At 39.4% G+C, this 9544-nt stretch overlaps 6 non-coding genes across 6 annotated transcripts; 3 read left to right on the forward strand and 3 right to left on the reverse strand.

The window, feature by feature from the left end:
- The first annotated feature begins 391 nt into the window (after positions 1 to 391).
- On the forward strand, positions 392 to 484 carry trnay-gua (transfer RNA tyrosine (anticodon GUA)). Its single transcript has 2 exons — positions 392 to 428; positions 449 to 484. It is a non-coding gene; the product is annotated as a tRNA-Tyr (tRNA).
- Positions 485 to 614: 130 nt separating this feature from the next.
- trnay-gua (transfer RNA tyrosine (anticodon GUA)) lies at positions 615 to 702 on the forward strand. The gene is given in 2 exon segments: positions 615 to 651; positions 667 to 702. It is a non-coding gene; the product is annotated as a tRNA-Tyr (tRNA).
- Positions 703 to 832: 130 nt separating this feature from the next.
- On the forward strand, positions 833 to 925 carry trnay-gua (transfer RNA tyrosine (anticodon GUA)). The gene is made up of 2 exons: positions 833 to 869; positions 890 to 925. It is a non-coding gene; the product is annotated as a tRNA-Tyr (tRNA).
- Positions 926 to 2499: 1574 nt separating this feature from the next.
- On the reverse strand, positions 2500 to 2592 carry trnay-gua (transfer RNA tyrosine (anticodon GUA)). Its single transcript has 2 exons — positions 2556 to 2592; positions 2500 to 2535 (listed from the first exon to the last, which is right to left on the reverse strand). It is a non-coding gene; the product is annotated as a tRNA-Tyr (tRNA).
- A 605-nt stretch (positions 2593 to 3197) lies between these two features.
- trnay-gua (transfer RNA tyrosine (anticodon GUA)) lies at positions 3198 to 3285 on the reverse strand. The gene is given in 2 exon segments: positions 3198 to 3233; positions 3249 to 3285. It is a non-coding gene; the product is annotated as a tRNA-Tyr (tRNA).
- A 360-nt stretch (positions 3286 to 3645) lies between these two features.
- Positions 3646 to 3733, reverse strand: trnay-gua (transfer RNA tyrosine (anticodon GUA)). The gene is given in 2 exon segments: positions 3646 to 3681; positions 3697 to 3733. It is a non-coding gene; the product is annotated as a tRNA-Tyr (tRNA).
- Between the last annotated feature and the right edge of the window lie 5811 nt (positions 3734 to 9544).

The raw sequence follows: 9544 nt of genomic DNA on the forward strand, positions 1-9544 counted from the left end.
TCTGGGGGTCTATGGGACAGTGGGCTGGCCCGGACGCTCGGCCTCTGCATGATGATTGGATGATCTGTCTGACACTGAGTCCCTTTTTGATTGACAGCGAAATGAGCGAATCAGCGATCTTGAAGTATAAGCATCCACCGGAGCAGTTTTCAAGTTTTTCATTCCGTTGTTCGGAGTTGATCTGGAGACGTTACTGATCCTCAGCGACTTTGTCTTTGTTAAAAACAACTAGCGTTGTGTTTGGCGACTCTCTTCTGTCACTTTGGCTAAATATGCATAAAGAATTTGTAGAGATGTTCATGTTTACAACTTTGATTACACAATATATATTTTTGCTGTCATCTTTAACAATAAAGTTTTTTTTTCGGCAGTACACGAACATATTTATATACCTTCGATAGCTCAGTTGGTAGAGCGGAGGACTGTAGGAGAGTAGAGTGATGCTGACATCCTTAGGTTGCTGGTTCAACTCCGGCTCGAAGGAGGAGGCTTTTGTAGGTGTTACACAGAATAACTGTCCAATAGAAAGGCTGAAATTTCTGTGTCTCAACACGATTTCTAGCATCTTTAACAATAAAGATGTTTTTTTGGCAGTACACAAACGGATTTATATACCTTCGATAGCTCAGTTGGTAGAGCGGAGGACTGTAGGAGAGCAGTGCTGACATCCTTAGGTCGCTGGTTCAACTCCGGCTCGAAGGAAGAGGCTTTTATAGGTGTTACAGAGAATAACTGTCCAGTAGAAAGGCTGAAATTTCTGTTTCTGTACATGATTTCTCGCATCTTTAACAATAACGTTTCTTTTTCGGCAGTACACGAACAGATTTATATACCTTCGATAGCTCAGTTGGTAGAGCGGAGGACTGTAGGAGAGCAGAGCAGTGCTGACATCCTTAGGTCGCTGGTTCAACTCCGGCTCGAAGGAGGAGCCTTTTGTAGGCGTAGCAGTTACAGAGAATTAGGGTGACGAATTTACATTTAAATAAACGGACGCATTTTATGATGTAGGCCGAAAATGAGCTTCCGCTCCTTATAAGACCAGCAGCCGCCACTGATGTCAAACTATGTCCATCTAGGTAAAAGAGGGCTAAATTTGGTTTAGGTTAAGTAATGAACTAACTTAAGTTCATCTATGTCTTTAAACCTGCAAATCCTCACTGGGAGAAGTGTTCAGTCCTTTTGGTGCTTTATTTTACAAGATTACACCATATAAAGTTTGGGATATGTTTATGATGGATGAGGAAGTGGAAGTGTCCCTGCTTCACCCACCAAATTAGAGTACAGGTGATGAGAATATAATGTCAGCTTCTTCCTGCTGCACAGACAGATATCCAGCACTGGTAAACTGAAAGAGGTTACAGCACAAATTCCCAGCAGAGACACAGATATCCAACTGCTCGCCAACAGGTGCTCACTGTTAAATAACAACATGACAAAACATTTACTGCCTTGTCAATCAGAAGATATGCCAAATAAATACTTCTATGCACGGTAGTTCTGCATGCCAGGTCACTGTCAGGACGATTATTTCCTTGGTGAGTTTGTCAAGTAAGTGAGGCCAAGTCCAGTCACACAAAATTAATGTTAGCTTCATGCAGATCTTTCTACCTCAGCTCCTGTTTCCTGTTGTGGCATTTATCTGTCATCCATGATTATTTATAGCTTGCTGCTTGGACTGCGTCCTTGGACTCTTTTACTGCATGTCCAGTGAATGATCTGGGGATTCAGGTTCTGTGTCACTCATTATTAAGTTGCTCTGGAAAAAGAACATCAGTTTAATTCCTAACATGTAATGCAAAATGTAGGCATGGCTACCTAGCTAGCTGTCTGCCCAGATGCTTTAGCCTGGAGCCATATTGACTCCTGCCTGACTACCGGTCAGCATGGCCGCAGGCACTATTTACGCCGGCTCATGCCTGAGCCTACACAGAGACGTCAGTCTACAAAGTCAGGCTCACTTCTGATTGGATGAAACGACGGCCAAAAACCTAGAGAAGGCCCCCCAGGGACCCACAAGGCCATGTTGTGGTACCTCGCTCTTGCTCTCACTAACCCTTTCTGTTGCTCTTTCTGAATACTGATTTCATATTGATTGATGCAAATCCACAGCTGCAGCCCGAGATGACTGTGACAGTTTGGTTTTATTCTGTTAGAAAACAATGTAGGGTTTTGTGCATCCATATTCAAATTACTAAATGGAAAAATTTATGAAACAGACAGTGAAGCACAGAAAATGACCCATCTAATTTAAATGCATTGTTGCAATGTAAGGTGGTTGGTTACCAGGGAGTGCATCAGTTTAGGCTACATCCACAGTAATATGGAGACCCCTAAAACACCTGGGTAGCATTGTAGTCTGGACCGGCAGACCTTTGCAAACGATGACGCAGACACTCACATCGTCTCCCGAACGTCAACGTGGTGCATGTCACAGCTGGTGTGATCCCATTACAAGATGAACTGTAATTTCATTTGTTGGACACACATTCAAAAGCCTCCTCCTTCGAGCCGGAGTCGAACCAGCGACCTAAGGATTTCAGCACTATTTTGCTCTCCTACAGTCCTCCGCTCTACCAACTGAGCTATCGAAGGATCAGCACTAGAGGATTTATATATTTTTTTTTTTTTTTTATTTTACATTTTATTTTTAAAGGTTAAGACACTAACAATACCATCAACAGTAAAAGTGGAAGAGTAAACACGATTGAAAAAACTCATACAACAGAAATCTATTTAACTTAAGTTGTGCCAAACAAAGGTAAAATATACATACAATGCTGTGAATTAAAACATTTGTAGCTGCAGTTTCCTGCTCTGCAAATTCTTTTTGCCTCATATTAGCCAATATCATCAACCTGCAGATGTACTGGTCAGGATCCAGTTTCAGTTGAGGACAATGTTCACATGTGTAATTGCAACAACTTCACTGGCACTATGGAAATGCTCTGTCACAATAAAGGTTAGAGTGCATGTTTGTGTGTCTGTGTTTGTGTGTGTGTGTGTGTGTGTGTGTGTGTGTGTGTTTGTGTGTGTCTGTGTTGGTATTACGCTGTTGTGGGGACTGTTTGCACATTCACATTATGGGGACTTGTCTTCCTTATGGAGAAAAAAAGAAAGTCCCCTCATTATAAGGTTTAGATTAAAGTTAAGATGTATATGCACGACAACCTCTTTAACAGCTACCCACAAAAATTTCCTCCTTCGAGCCGGAATTGAACCAGCGACCTAAGGATGTCAGCATTGCACTCCTACAGTCCTCCGCTCTACCAACTGAGCTATCGAAGGAACACAAGGGGGCAAGGCAGCAATAGCCTGAACAATAAACCTTATTGTTAAAGATGACAGTAACAATATATATCATGTAACAGTAAAATTGGAAGCACAAAACATCTCTACAAATTTTTATACGTATTTGGCCAAATACATGATCAAGCTTGATAGCTGTGAGTAGCTGTCAGCTCATACCAGGCAATATCATCAACCTGCAGAGGACAAGCCAGGCTAATGTTTCGGTTGCGGACATTATTTACATGGTAATTGTTGAAGTCACTGGCACTGTGGAAATGTTCTGTATGAGGGATGAATGAGTTTATTTTAATTATTGGACAGTTATTCTCCGTAAGAGCTCCACCTACAAAACACTCTTCCTTCGAGCCGGAGTCGAACCAGCGACCTAAGGATTTCAGCAATGCTCTCCTACAGTCCTCCGCTCTACCAACTGAGCTATCGAAGGTGTTGGCAGAGCACATTTCTGTGTACACTACACATCAATAATCACGCTGTGCAGCGAGATGCCGCACTTGCTTCAACTGCTGCCTAGATTAAGTCAGGCAGAACAGTTTGATTGTGGGGTTTTCCTTTTTTTAAAATGAGCTGAGAAAGGTAGATTATATATTTATATACAAATTCATCTCTCGGATATACAGGTCTTTCTCACATGAAACCTACCTGACTGCTTGTTTCTATGGTGAATATGTATTGTGTGTATGTGTTGAATGTTTCCAGCATTTTGTGTTATCCATGCCACAAAATGCCACTCAGGTCACTCAGGTCATACACATGCATGCATAACATATGATCATTTAAATGAAAATACGTCAGATACGTCAGATTGAATTTTGTGTGTGAATGTATGAATGTTTGTGTTTAAATGTATGTGTGTGTTTGAAGTTATATGATGTATTTACTGAGCAATTTATTCACTAAAAACAAACCTTTAAATAAATGGGAACTATCAGGGGAAACTGAATTTTAAGAGATTAAAATCAACTTGCAAAACTTCAACTTCACGAACAACAGAGTTTTTGCCTGTCCGTCCTGTCTCTCCTGTTAAACATGACAAAAAAAGCTGATATTTTTAGGATACTTAAGCGGAGAGTGATTATCTCATGCTGCTTATATGTCACTAAAATGTACACTTCTGTTAAAGCAGAAAATACAGGCTTGTTCTGCCGTTGTATATTCATGTCCTTTGCCCTGTGTTGCAACATGCTTATGCAAAGCCACCGTGTCTTGACTTGACTTGACTTACCCTCTGAATGAATCGTGGCCCAGCTGTTGACTAATAGTCCACATTCACCACTAAAAAAACACCATGTCACCACTCCTTGTGTCCGGAGTGTGGGTGGTGGGAGCAGGGAGGGGCTGGCCTAGTAAATAGGTTGGTGTGGTTGAGGGGGGAGGGCAAATAGGAGTTGTAGCATTGTATTGTTTGACTGACAGTGAGACAGCGAGGGGGAACGGGTGGTCCCGGCCCAGAGACAATGACTGAGAACACGCTGCCTCTCTGCTAAGCCCCCCTGTTTTGTGGTAGGGTGGGAAACCCCTTACAAATAGCCATCACAAGCATGATTCATGCCTTTATTGTGACTAGGGAATCTGCTTGGTGGAAATGTGGCACAGTCTCCGATGTCATAGTGTTGTGCACGGTCAGAAGCACTATGTGATTAGCTCAGGAGAATGTGGAAGCGTCTGGCTGTTTGTGCTGCAGATGTAAGGAAAAAAAAATCCCCTTTTACAAAATAAGTTAAACACTGTAATCTGCAGAAGTTTGGTAGTATCAAACAAAAATCTGATAATGGGGTAAAGAAAATGTATAGGTAAGATTTGTTTAATCAAAATGATTCTGGTGCTACAAAATACTGTCTGACACTGTGCTTAAAATTATTATTATTATATATCCTTTATTTGTGGTGGTATGTTTGTTTTTATTTTAGATTCTATCATCCTAAACTAAATGTTCTATGAATTGCACTTTTTACTGTGTAGGTGAGATTTGAGGATATTTTTAATGCAGGTCATCAACTTATTAATTTCAAAAGTTTAAATTAGGGGAAATAGGTGTAAGTAGGATGCATAGTCAAGAGTGTGCTGATATTTTTTTTCCCACATTTACTGGCTATAATGAAATGTGTGTGCACGCCCTGCAGAGCAAATAGCCGACAAAAATTAAATGTTGTAAATGTAAATAAAAGTAAGTGTTGAGTATATCCAACTGCTCAGTATAAGATTGTTAGCTTTATTGTAAATTTTCCAATAAACATATATTTATCAATTATTTTGTTAACATCCCTTAACTGATGTGGCGATGCAAAAATAACTATTGAAGCTTCAAATTTCACTGTTGGGAAAAAGTTAGAATATAGTGCCGGATAAAGGATATTCCATAAAATAAGGCAAATAATCCTCATTAAACATATTATTATTACAAAAGAGCACAGATGAGAGAATACAGAAAATTCATTCATTCATAGTTTTTTTTTTTTTTTTTTAAATACATGTTTAAAGTTTTTGTGCAAAAACTGTTGGTTTATAAAATGGTATATAAAATATATTTCCATTTGCTTTACATTCTTTAACTGAGTTTAAAACTGTTTTTATTCAAATGGTCAGTGTGGGACTGTTAGCTTTGTCGTAAGGGCTCCAATCAACAAACTGTTCATCCCTTTATTTTAACTTCACTTAACTGGGCTAACAATGCAAAACTCTCTTTAGCAGGAACATACCTCCTGAGGTTGAGGCTGTTTATTCAGAGGCTTAGGAGATGTGTATAAGAGACAGCAATACAATGGTGCAGGGATTTGCAAAGAATCAAGTAGGCCTATTTGTCAGCATAAATCTGTTAATTATTTGTGTAAATTAGTTCCCAAACAATAATTATCACCTACAATTAGGTAAGAGGAAGAAGAGAAGGAACTGTCATTAATTGTGTTTAAAATGCTGATAACACCAATTAGCCGCTACATTCGTCCCTGCCGCTGCCACCCAAAGAGCGCTCTCCCCGTTGCGGAGATGAAACTCATTTACGCCCCCACCCTCCTCCAATGCACAGCGTTCCCAGTCATACTGGTTCAGCTGGTCAGCCATTCAGCTCCAGCTCACATGAACACACAGAGCTGTAATGTAATCTGGCATGAGGTCATGAAATTTGAAGGCAAATCGTTCCCAGCATGGAAAATGATACAGTGGGACTGGCACCGATAGTGACCCTGTGAGAAAACAGAAAACACTGATGACCACAGAGAGTGCAGATGAAGTAACATTTGGAAGGTCAGTGTGTGTTCTTAAGTAGCCAAATAACCTGCTGAAGCATCCTAGATGGTGAACTTTCATCTGCTAAGTCAGTGAACGTTGCTCAGATAAGACCGAAGAAAAGGACGGAAACGCACACAGAGAGATCTCAGCAGCAACAGGTGTGGATTCAAATACAAACTTGAGGACTTGCTGCCTGCTCAAAGCATCACCTGTGATTAAGTACAAACAAACTTTACACACCTTGGCAGCAGATTAGAGCATGCAGACTCTCCCTGATTTCACCATGCTCTGAATGGGAGTGCCAGTAAAGTGCCCAAAGTGTAACAGAATGTGAAACAGGCTGAGCACACAAGGTTTCAGCACAAACCACAAAACTTTTTAAAGAGCAAATAACGCACTCTTCCATTCCACAAATTAAAAGTTGAATCCATGAGCAATAAAAAAAAAAAAAACATTGCAGAATTTAAGTGCATAACAGCTGATAGCAAAGACAACAAGGTCAGTAGCACTTCTTTCATTATCTATATTGCATTCACCACTGGTAGTCAGGGCTGGTAAGACCACACCACAGACCAACCGCAGAGTTTTCAAACTAAACCAGGTTCAGCAGCCTTTCCAAAAGTCTCTGTTTTAGAGGCGCCAAAAAACTTTGGAGTAGTGCGGACACCAGGAGTAAACGTAGCAAAAGTCATTGGTTTTAAATCTAAGTGTGGACGTAGCCTTGGTCTGTAGTTTATGGTGGCTAATGCTAGCCAATGTTTGAAAACTTTTCTGTGTAACTGACATTTTAGGGTCAGTTTGCTAGCAGCTAGTTGCCTATTTACACATCCAGCAGGAGACTGAGGTACTAAAATTTACATTTCTGATGAACTTAATGTAAGTAATGTGTTTACTCTCCCTTTCTCTGTTATGGTCTTCGCTAATTGTCCAAGGGAAAATCTGGCTCTTTTGCCACTAACTGCTCCACAATGTTCACCTGCTAAGTCTCCAACCTTGTGTCTGTTCTGCGGTGCTGAGTAAGTAGTGTACAATTGGGGTGGGGGCTTGACTCTCTATGAGTTCATTACAACAGGAAACCCTTTACACATTACGCATAGTCATTCGATTCATTGTAAGTACAGGAGATTGAGTAGCTACTTCTTGTTGCCCCATGTAAAGATACAGTATGCGGCTTTAACTTTTTTTTCTGTCTTGCTTGGCTGACATTGGAATGCCTTGCTGAAGGACACTGCAACAGACACTGCTGAAAGAGGAGATAGTGTTTCCTGATGACTGTCCACACCCAGCCTCCCAGCCAGTCTGCAGGTTTGAACTTGTGACTTTAACCCGTAACCTTTATCTTTAAAGATGTCAGAGCTGTTATTAAGTGCTTTGCGTCCCACCTACAGATGACTTCATATTATATGATCATTTGTTGTATTCAACAACCTATACAGTATATTATGTATATCATATCTCTATTTTATGCCATATTGCTCTTTATATCACTGTTGGTTTTTCTTAAACACGCTTATGAGTTGAGGCAAAGAACCTCAGATGAATCATAACTTTAATAACTGTAATCTTTTTTAAATTGCATCATAAGGTATAATCTGTGATGAAATTGTGGCCACTAATCATGTTTCATTCATCACTACCTAGCAGCTTTTGATGCTTTTGTATCAAGAGAAATTAAAGGTTTCCAAAACCCCTTTCCAAGTGAATATTTATCTTGAAAATTTCATGTTACATATTACAGTTACATGTTATAATTATTTATCTCAACTTGAAACATGTTCTGTTACGAGATAAAACTCATCCATTTAGTCATTTAAACATTGAAATCACAGTGTAGTGGCTAATGAATTAAAATGATTTTTAACCACCGGAGGCAAGGTGGAGTAACCAACACACACACATATAAAGGATGCAAGGAGACATAATATTTTCAATAACTGAAACTACATTTATTTAATAATATACTCCAGTTGACTTTCCAAGTGAAACAATGATATCCAAAACAGGATGACGACTAAACTAATTCATATGCACGGTTGGCAAAACTGATGCTCTCCATCATCTGACCTGACACAGCCAGCAAATCCAAGACCTACTAATCAACTGCCAGAGCAGAAGGAACACAGCAGGATCACGTTACGTAATCAGCACCTACACAGGTAAGTCTCAGGTAATCAAATCATCAATCAACCATATTCTGTTTAAGGGACCTCATGACCAATTTTCTTGAATTAATGCCAATACTTCATAACTCATATTAACATAAATCAAACTTGAACGTAAAATACTGTATCTACATTATTGTCTTATTTGAATTCAAAAGCTCTTCCTCTCTAATATGGCTCCAGCACACACAGTCATCTATAACCTAAACAAGTGAATAAAATTCCCTTTTCAAACACATTTAGCCCAATTTTAACCTTGACATCTCAACATGTTTTGACCTGCAAATCACTAAATCAGGGCTGTTAATATTTCTAGACCAAGTTCATATAGAAGATGAGCTGCAAATTTAGTTTGCATATGCTGTGAATGTAAAACAGCTTAGTTGTTGTATGACCTTCAATTTTTTTTTTTTTTTTTCTAAAGGGAAAGAGCCGCCCAGTACATGTGGCTTCTGCTGGTCAGCACTGAGTGGATGAAGGTTTTTTTTTTTCAGCTTGTCAAGATTTTGCACCAACAAAAGCACTCCAAAAAAAAATAAAGGCACATATTACTTTGATCTGAGCAGTTGGTTGAATGTTAAAAACAATGAGCTGTAGAGGATTCCACATTTGGATCAATATCCAACAACCTCCAACAACAACAATGCAACAGAGAATCCATTCTTCCATGACACAATAGAGTAAAAAAAAAAATCCACACAATTGTACATATATAAAAACCTACAGGCATATCAGTTATTGAGTGACACTAAAACACCCCAAAAATAAATGTAACAATGGGCTAAATTGGATATCACTCCATTTTACAGATGCAGCTAATTCAACAAATTAACAAATGAGCCAAAACA

This window comes from Seriola lalandi, unplaced genomic scaffold, assembly GCF_002814215.2.
Source record: "Seriola lalandi dorsalis isolate HSWRI2012SDOR001 ecotype SW California unplaced genomic scaffold, Sedor1 jcf7180002054736, whole genome shotgun sequence".
NCBI classification, from domain to species: Eukaryota; Metazoa; Chordata; class Actinopteri; order Carangiformes; family Carangidae; genus Seriola; species Seriola lalandi.